The sequence below is a fragment of the Octopus bimaculoides genome, chromosome 3, assembly GCF_001194135.2.
Source record: "Octopus bimaculoides isolate UCB-OBI-ISO-001 chromosome 3, ASM119413v2, whole genome shotgun sequence".
NCBI classification, from domain to species: domain Eukaryota; kingdom Metazoa; phylum Mollusca; class Cephalopoda; order Octopoda; family Octopodidae; genus Octopus; species Octopus bimaculoides.
Genome location: NC_068983.1, coordinates 73,238,494 through 73,248,299, shown reverse-complemented (window position 1 = coordinate 73,248,299; position 9,806 = coordinate 73,238,494). Strand labels below are relative to the sequence as shown.

At 37.0% G+C, this 9,806-nt stretch overlaps 1 protein-coding gene and 1 long non-coding RNA gene across 2 annotated transcripts in view; one reads left to right on the top strand and one right to left on the bottom strand.

The window, feature by feature from the left end:
- The window catches only part of LOC106874456 (tumor necrosis factor receptor superfamily member 16), a 158,022-nt gene that overhangs the window by 103,935 nt on the left and 44,281 nt on the right, over window positions 1–9,806 (top strand). The window lies entirely within an intron of this gene.
- The window catches only part of LOC128247298 (uncharacterized), a 30,968-nt gene continuing 21,245 nt past the window's right edge, over window positions 84–9,806 (bottom strand). The window contains exons 3-4 of the long non-coding RNA XR_008263670.1: window positions 5,995–6,145; window positions 84–176 (exon numbers count right to left, since the gene is read on the bottom strand). This is a non-coding gene — a long non-coding RNA (uncharacterized LOC128247298). The remainder of the gene's footprint in view (window positions 177–5,994; window positions 6,146–9,806) is intronic.

Sequence of the window (9,806 nt, the reverse complement as noted above, 5' to 3'; positions counted from 1 at the left end):
ATGTGTGTATATATATATATATATATATATATATATATATATGAATGTCGCTATATAAATGTGTATACATATGCATATATAGAGAGGGATGTGTATGATATTGTTTAAGAGAGGGGGGGAGAATGGTGCGCGCGCACACACATTAAGATTTCTTTATTAGCTTCAAAACCGCTCTCCTGAAAGTAGAATATGAGAAATATATCACATAGTGACCTTTTTATTACATACATGTGTCAGTTGTGACGGTGATAGTGAAGGGAACCATATTTCGGCATTTATAGACGTGTGTGGAAGAAATAACAATACTTATACATACATGTATGTTCCTGTGTATGTGTGCGTGTGTGTTTTGACAGAAAACGTGTGTGAACAAGAAAAGAGAGAGTACTGAATGAAAAAAAAAAAAAAGAGTTATATATTTATTAGGTGATGACAAAATCACTAATCGTTACTGTGAGTTTCTTGTTTCTGATATTCAAATAGAACTATATACAAAATAGCACAAAAATACAAGAAAACAATATATAAGAAAATTATATTGAAGTGGAGTGTGTACATATTTATCAGTACAGGCATTCTAATCCCGTGCTAATCCTGAAAGACGATTTGCGACTACTTTCTCGCTGTATATTTGGGTACTTAAAGAGACGATCCTGTGCATTTAACATTTCTACTTGATCTATCCCTGTTCGAACGTCACTGTATTGTTTAAACTTCAGTGCCAGTTGCGCTTAACTGAGAAGATAGTTATCTTGCATTAAAATTGTTATGGTTTGAATTTCAGCCTTGATTGAAAAGAAAAACTGCGATGGGAATTCTCCGTCAATAAAAGAAAAGGAACAAAAACGGGTGCAAAATCCTACTTTAAGCAATGTTTAATCAATTCGAAACAAAACAGGTGTCCAGCTGGCTTACAATAGAGGAAAAGGTGTTTCGAGATATGTAAGCATGCTTACATGACATAAACGTTCTGAACTGAAATTTAAGCCGTAAAAATTTTGATTGAAAATGACCGTCTTCTTAATTAAGCGCAACTGGCAACAAAGTTTACACAATACAGTGATACTCGAACATGGATAGATCAAATAATAAGTGCACGGGATCGTCTTTCTCTAAAAAGCCAAATATATCTAAAAAAAAGTAGTCACACATCATCTATCTGGGTTTGCCAAGGAATGCTTGTGCTGATAAATTCGCTATGTCCAGTCAACATGATGCATCACTTCGCTACTTTTGTGTGTATACACTACAAACTTCACCGAGCAGGCAATTATCACAATTGGCACATTTTAATATTAGTCATTTTTGTATCTTCTAATGTGTAATTTAATTATATTATTGGACGTTTTCTTTCACATCTAATTATATTTCAGTGTCTTTTATATATATAAAAAAAATGTTTTTCTTTGTACTCTCGTAGACATAATTGCATATATGTGTGTATCTATGTATCGGTATATGTATTCGCATAAATAGTATTGTTTGTGTGTGTGTGTGTGTGTGTGTGTGTGTGTGTGTGTGTGTGTGTGTGTGTGTGTATAACAACTGTACAAAAGCCGCTCTTTCAACAGTTGTTTACTTCGAGTTCCGTTTTTCATATTTCACTTTTAACTGACAAGTGTAAGGCTTATAAAAATTCGAACATCAAAATATTTAAATAAATTAGATGCCTGTAGCAGTGATTAGTAAAGAAGGGTTCAAGTGGAGAGAGTAAGAAGCAAGAGCATCTGAAAGAGAAGGCAGGAGGGGATATGAAGAAGGAAAACGAAAGACTGGAAGTTAAAAAGGGAGAGTAAAGTAAATAAGAGAATGAACGGAGGGATAAGGGAATAAAAGGAAGAATGAAAGAAGAGAAGGAAAAAGAGGAAATGAAAGAATGAAGATTAAAGAAAATAAAGAGAGGATAATGACTGAAGAAAGAAATGGCGGGGCAGGGCAGACTAAAACAAAGAGGGTGAAGAAACGGAGAGCGAGAGAGTAGGAAGGAGAATAGCTTTGTGATATATTCAGCCGTATCGCAAGTATTGTATCAGTCTAATGAAGGAAGGGAGTGAATTGGGCCAGGGGTTTTCAAACTGTGGTCCACGGACCACAGGGGGTCCGTGGGCAGCAAATACTTTTTATGGACAATTTGATTTTATATATGTTTTTTAATCGAAATCTTTTAATTGACAATAAACCTATTTGTTAAATACTGTTAAATAAATAAATGTTAAAATATATGTTATTTTAAGCAAATATTTATGTATAAATTTCATAAGCGTTTATAAGGGGGTTCCTAAGGTAAAGCCTGAAATATAAAGGGGTTCGCAAGTCAAAAAGTTTGAAAACCCCTGAATTGGGCAGTGCAGAAGGGAGACATTAAACAGAGAGAGAGGGGGAATGGAATGATAACGTATAAGATATGTGAAAGGATTGATATACGTATGAAGTAGTGGTGGGAGTGATAGCATTGAAAGAAGATAAGTGGATAATTATAGTAAAAAGTTAATGAATTTGTGTTGCAAGATTCCTGATGTGAAGTCGTGCGTTGAAACAGATATTGCTGTATTTCAGGACGGTCATTTTTTTTTTTTTTACCAATATATTCGTTCTTCACTTGTTTATTACTGTTCTTATTCTAACTCATGTGCATTATCCGGGAAATCTTTTGTCACACATCTGTGACCTCCACAGCGACACTTTCCGTCTTCGTGTGCGCTCTTGCTCTGCATATTCCATTCTGTTCCGGACAATGGACATTAGTTAGAATAAGAACAATAATATATAGTAAAAAGGCTTGTTTAATAAACTATAAAACATTTTTAGTATCGACAGATACGTCATCTGTGTTGTATCCTGGAGATCGTTAGGTGCTTTGATCCTTACAACATACGTCCTCATCTAGGCGACTCGATCTAGGTTGATAAAACTTAAACCTGTGTTCTAGCAGCACTCTGCTAACACCCACCAATTATTTCTTTCAGCCAGAACCCTCGAAATATTTTCTCAGCGATCTCTACATGGTTCTTGATGGCTTTTCTTCTCATTCTCTAAAGCCCAGGTCCCATAAGCCTTATTGAGGGTACGACCTACGAACTCTCGACTACCAGTCTTTACTAGCAAAGATCGCGTTTTCCACCTTTTCCTGCAGCAGTCCTCTACCAGCGCCTGGTACTTAACTCTTTTCTTGTCTTGCGCCTCCTCCAGCCTTTTTTCCCCTTTGGACGCAATTAACTCCAAATAGATTCATCGCCTTGCAATATCCAGGAGATATGTACTGGAAAATTCATCTGCTTTTCCCAATCAACTTCCATCACACAGTCCTGCGCTGTGGAAAGTAAATGCTCAGAGTTATTGGGGTTTTTTTTCTTTAGTTTTTGTCTCTCTTTAACAAGGGCTTTCTTTCTGACTGTAGTACTGGCATTTCTGCTGTCACCGGCCCTTTTTCCGATTGCTTCAGCGATGTCTTAGCGACCTGATCGTGTCTTCACAGATAGCATCCCTCACTTATTGCCATGAGCTGCTACTTAGGGTGTTCTCGAGGGTCCTTGTCTTATGGGGCATGGAGGGGGGTCACTAAGCCCCATGTAAATAGGTTGGATGAGCTGGGGAGGACATTATGGAACCCTTGGGTCAAGAACTTAATCCTAATAATGATGCGGAGTTTATGATATTGATTCACTGAAAGGAGTATGAGGAACTAGTTGATTGTATCAACCTCAATATTCGATCGGTGTTGTATTTTATTACTTCTATGGCACAAGAAAATAAAGGTGACCCTGGCGAAACTCGAGTTTGGATCATAAAAGGTCTAGGCATTATGTCTAGCGCTCCATTGAGTCTTCCATTAAGAAAAATAATAACGGGGTGGGGCAAAATGGGATGAGAGTGAATGGGATAAGCATATTAAAACCAAGTAAAAGAACAGTTATTTGGTCTGTGTTGAGGATGAAGGTAACTAAAATCAGATGCACAGTAAATTGGAATCTTGCAGAGTTAGTGACAAAGACATTTCAAATCTTTTTTTTTGGAAAGCAGCAATGTGAAACTCAGAGTAAACAATTGTTGAAAATCCAGTTCTGCAAGTATCAGTTTTATAATTAACTCTAAGGTGGGGAATTAACAGAATCGTAGGTGCGTCGGACAAAATGCTTCATGGCATTTATCCTGACTCTTTATGTTCTGAGTTCAACTTTGCCATTCATCATTGCTGTATTTATACAATAGACTTACCCTCGTCCCTAAAATTGCTAGCCTTGTATGAAAATTTGAAGCTATTATTACATTTAATTCATGGCAACGAAATGGCAGAATTGTTAGCACGCAGGACAAAATGCTTAGCGGCATTTCGGCCGTCTAAGTTTAAGTACCACCGAAGTCAACATTGCCTTTTATCCTATCCGTTAAACACTGGGATCGATGTAATCAGCTAGCCCAAGGGTTTTCAAACTTTTTGACTTGCAGACCCCTTTATTATATCAGGCTTTACCTTAGGGACCCCCTTATAAACGCTTATGAAATTTATACATAAATATTTGCTTAAAATAACATATATTTTTATATTTATTTATTTAACAGTATTTAACAAATAGGTTTATAGTCAATTAAAGGATTTCGATTAAAAAACATACATAAAATCAAATTGCCCATAAAAAGTATTTGCTGTCCACGGACCCCTGTCTTGTCCTTGCAGACCCCTTGTGGTCCGCGGACCACAGTTTGAAAACCCCTGAGCTAGCCCATCCCCAAAATTGCATTTAACTCAAAGGCGGTGAGCTGGTAGAATTGTTACGGCGCCAGACAAAGTGCTTAGCGGCATTTCTTCCGACTACGTCCTGAGTTCAAATGCTACCAGGGTCGACTTTGTCTTTCATCTTTTCAGGTTCGATGTACCAGTTGAACACTGGGGATCGGTGTAATCGACTTAATCCCTTCCCCTAAATCGCTGGCCTTGTGCCAAAATTTGAAACCATCATTACATTTAACGAGCTGGCAGAATCGCTAGCGTCTTTACTTCTGGTTTATTACGTTCTGAATTAAAATCCTATGGTCAGCTTTGCTTTTCACCCTTTCGTGGTTGATAAAATAAGTTAGCAGTCAAGTAGCGGGGTCAGTGTAATCGACTTTCCCTTTCACTTAAAAGTTGCTGGCTGTGTGCCAAAATTAGCAAAAAAAGAGAAAAAAAAAAAGCTATTATATTTAACTATATTTTATGTATTGAGAACTATCTCCTTTCGTTTGCATTAACACAGGCTATCGATTGACTCACTGACCGGTTCTATTTCAGGTGTATTTTAGTTATATGGTAAATATATGGTTTTGAAAAGTGTATGCTCTGGCTAAAAATTCATAGATTCACATGCATGCATATGTGTGTATTTGTGCTTGTGATCAAAGCTGACCCGAGGTTAAACACCAACAACACTCAATTCTAGCTCGACCGTTATCATTTAACGTTTGGAGATCGATAAAATTAGTACTGAACCATTAAAGTTCTGATCAGCTGCTCCCTCCCGCCAAATGACTTTTATGCTCAAGTAAGAAACCATTGTGTATTATTTTAACATGTCTGTGACAATAACATTTAATGCGGCGGTCATTGTTTCTGGCGCTTGGTAAATTTTTGCTTTGTACCAATCACCACCGTCAATGGCGTGTGTGTTCGTGCTTGTGTGCGTGCTGGAGCGTGTGTGAGAGATTTGGGGAGTGGGGTGCAAGTTGACGGCTGACAGAAACGGTGAAGATCAAATGCTTTTGATAAATTATAAAACAAACACAGGAGAAGAAATTAAATCGCGAATTGTGATGGTTTTGTTTTTGTTCTGTTTTCTTTACCTATATAAGTGGAAGAGGTATTGATTTTTACTATTTTGATTTGGTTTTTAGTTTCGTTTTGCTACTTGCACTAGTGACGAAAAAAAAAGATGATACAACAGCAGCAGCAATAATTTAAAGCAAAAAATAAAATAATAATGCATAAACAAAATAAAAAAGCGACGGCAGTATACATACAAAGTGTGTCTCACAATACATTATTATTATATGAGCCTGGATGACCGCACGTTGTAGTCAACTCTAAGTTACAGACTGAATCATTTGCTGCTTGTGTTCTGCTCGTTTCAGCTTATCTTCATTCGCGTGTTACTCTTTAAACAACCTTAAACTTATGGAAAGAAACAGAAAATAATTGAAACTGTTAACAATGAAGCAAGTTCGAGTATGAGGTACACTTTAAACAACTTTTAAACTATGGAACAAAATCGAAGACATAATTGACAACTTATAACAATGAAACGAATTCAAGTGTTAAATGCACTTTAAGCAACTTTCGAACTATGGAACGAAATAGAAGATATAATTGAAATCTTTAACATAATGAAACCGGTTCGCGCATTACTTCTATAAACATTAACTGAAAATATATCATATAAAGCCAAGCTCAAGTGTTCAGCTTTAAACAACCTTAACTATGGAACGGCATTACTATAACTATAACTATAAACGGCATTGTAGAAAACTAATTAAATCGATAACACATGATAATTTATACGTAGAAACAGAAATAAGGAAATTTATAGAGCATGAAATCTCAACGGATCCTGCTACTAAATATATAAACAGTATATGTTTATATAATTATATGTTTATATATTTAGTTGCTGGATCCGTGGAACAGTATATGTTCTTTCTTTTGTAATCTTATTTATTAATATATACCAGTCAAGGACCGTAGATTGGCGGAATTTTTGATTCTCCAGAATATGGTTATGATTTTTGTAATTAACATGTAAAAACTACATCTGTGTAGAAATTTTCAAAATAAAAAATCGGATCTCGTGCATTAAACCAAAAATATGCAACTGACAGGATGTAATATGGTTTTCTTCTTGCTCTATGTGTTCCAAGTTCAAATCCTACTATGGCCTACATGAGTGATAAACTTAACCTGCTACCCAATCAGGCTATCTCGGCAGCATTATAGGCCTCCATGCCTATTAACATAGCTAGAGTGTATACTGCCCCTGGGCCCCATGAAAAGTACATATTGCCTACAGCAGACCCAAAAGTGGTGCCCCCCCCCATAAAAGTACAGTCTGGGGCGGACTGTCCCATCCACCCCTCTCTAGCTACGCTAATTCTCCAGGCAGTTCAGTGCACTGGGCTCCTTAAGTATTTATTTATTGACAACATGCTACAGCATACATAAATTAGAATTGGGTCCCGAGACCCGTGATGCCCCCGGGCAACTGTCCAGTTTACACATGCCTTAAAACAGCACGTTGTCCAGTTTAACATCACCACCCGGCCCTTGTATACTTCTAATAGAATCCGCTTTGTTGTATGCACTTGAGCCAGGTCTCCGATTTGAAAATAACTTCCTTACCCTTTCACAATCATCTCAAAAGCCCTAAAACGGATCATAAGCACTGCCCGTTGCACTTCAGTAAGCAAGCGCGCGTGTGTGAATATATAATCTCGAGGGGTGTACTTGCCCGGCAAGGGAATTGATCTGAAACTGTGTGTTGAAACTAAAATAATTGCAGCATGGAAGATGCATATTAGCCATTCAAAAACGCTTTTATTATTTGATGTCAAAACTTTCACCACACCAACAGTGACCAGGTCACAGTTAGTGCAACGAAAGATTTGACACCAAATAAAAATTAATAAATGTTTAACTCTCTAGTACTCAAATTACTCAGTCAAACATAATGCTTATTTGTCAAGCATAACGTTTATTTATTCAAATTGTTTGAATTAATCTTGCATTATCTCGTAGCTTTGAGATTTCAATGATGTAATAGTATATTTTTAGATTGACATTGCATGCTAGGTGTGAGAAGACGAATCTGGCCAGTTTGAACATAAAATATGCAGAATGCTAGTGTTAAGTGATCTTAGCAGTCTTCGTGTGTTCTTGAATGGCAAATACGTGTGTTTGTGTGTGTGTGTGTAATTCAGCACATTAATTCTTTCTTTACTTGTTTCAGTTATTTGATTACGGCCATGTTGGAGCACCGCCTTAAAGGGTTTTAGTCGAACAAATTGACCGCTAAGTTACAAGCACGTAAACACACCAACACTGGTTGACGAGCGGTGATGGAGGGGGACAAAAACAAACACACACACATATATACACACATGTATATACACACATACATATATATATATATATATGTGTGTGTGGGGGGGGATTATACACACACACACACACACGACAGGCTTCTTTCAGTTCCCATCTACCAAATCCACTAACCAGGTTGGCTTGAGGTTATAGTAGAAGACACTTGCCCAAGGTGTCACACAGTGGGACTAAATCCGGAACCATGTGGTCGGGAAGCCAGCTTTTTTACCACACAGCCACGCCTGCGTCTATTGCTAAATGTATATGCTGCACATATACTAAATGAATGTAAATTTTGATTTTTTGCATAGTTGCATGTCTTGTATATCGGACTGGTACATATTAAATCAATGTATATAGACAGTGTCACGTGACAACTTGCTGGGGGCTGCCTGCTGGAGCCTAGCAGCAGGTATTGAAAGGGGAATTTGACAAGACAGTCAGTCGGCCGCTGACACTCGGCGCTGCATCGAAGAGGCCAGGAAACAGAAGAAAGAAGACATGCACTCAACACCAGAGCTGAAGACATCTCAGAAAGGAAGGGAGACCACCACGTCAAAACGGTAGAGGAGTAGGGGCCGAAACCGGACGTGGTTCCTCCTGATGATGTATTGAGCTAACTAGAACCTGTAAAGGAGCTGTTGTGGTAGCAGACCACGAAACACGGTTGAAATTCCTTCCTAAGCCAGATAGATTTAGAAAAGGCTCTACCGTAGTTACTTAGTGAAGTAAGTTTAATAATCACAGTTGATATACTAACCTTAGTATAGTTATTTTTTTGCTCTTTGGATATTACTTGAAAGCTAGAGTGATTCTTCTACGTCGTTTTTCAACTGTTTTTATGTACAGCTTTACATAAAAACAAACATTTATGTGTGTGTGTATAAGCTGGATTTGTATGTGTGTATTTGTGTGTGTTTAAATTAATATGCACATTTCCAAGACCACAACAAATTTAATAATGAAAAAATAAGAAACTAGAAATTGTAACATTTAAAATATTCAAGTAATGGACAAAATAATAGACTGAAAGAAAAATTAAGTAAAAGAAAACGATGACAAAACAAAGAAAAAAATGTATATGTCGGTAATTTGAAGGTCAGAAGTTTGGGTTGGGTATATGGGTGGAAGATAAACGGGGATGGGAGGGAGTGTGGAGAAGTTTCGGTTGGTGGCCTTGTATGTTATAACTGTTGAAAGTGTTCCGCGCTGTTGATTCATAGAAACCAATAGCGTTTCAAATGGAAATGGCGGTATCTCTAAGCACACACGTGTACATGATGTGTGAATATGTGTGTGTGTGTGTGTATGTGTACATATATACATACATACATATGTACACACAGGAACTCACACACACTTTACACAGTATACATGTGTGTGTGTATATAAATATATGTGTGTATATATATATCTGTATGTATGCATATATACATATATGTGCGTATATATTTAGGTATATATATATATATATATATATATATATATATATATATACACATATGTGTGTATATATATATATATATGTGTGTGTGAATATATTTATGTATACACACAGTTTACACGTGTCCCCTACCACACCTTCATGTTCCTTCCCACAGAGTGTCTTCAGCTGCTTATCAAGTGAGCTGATGAAGGAGATGTTTCTATGTGGCTTGCTTGTTTGTTGTACCTTGTTTATCATTCTGTCCATGTTCTT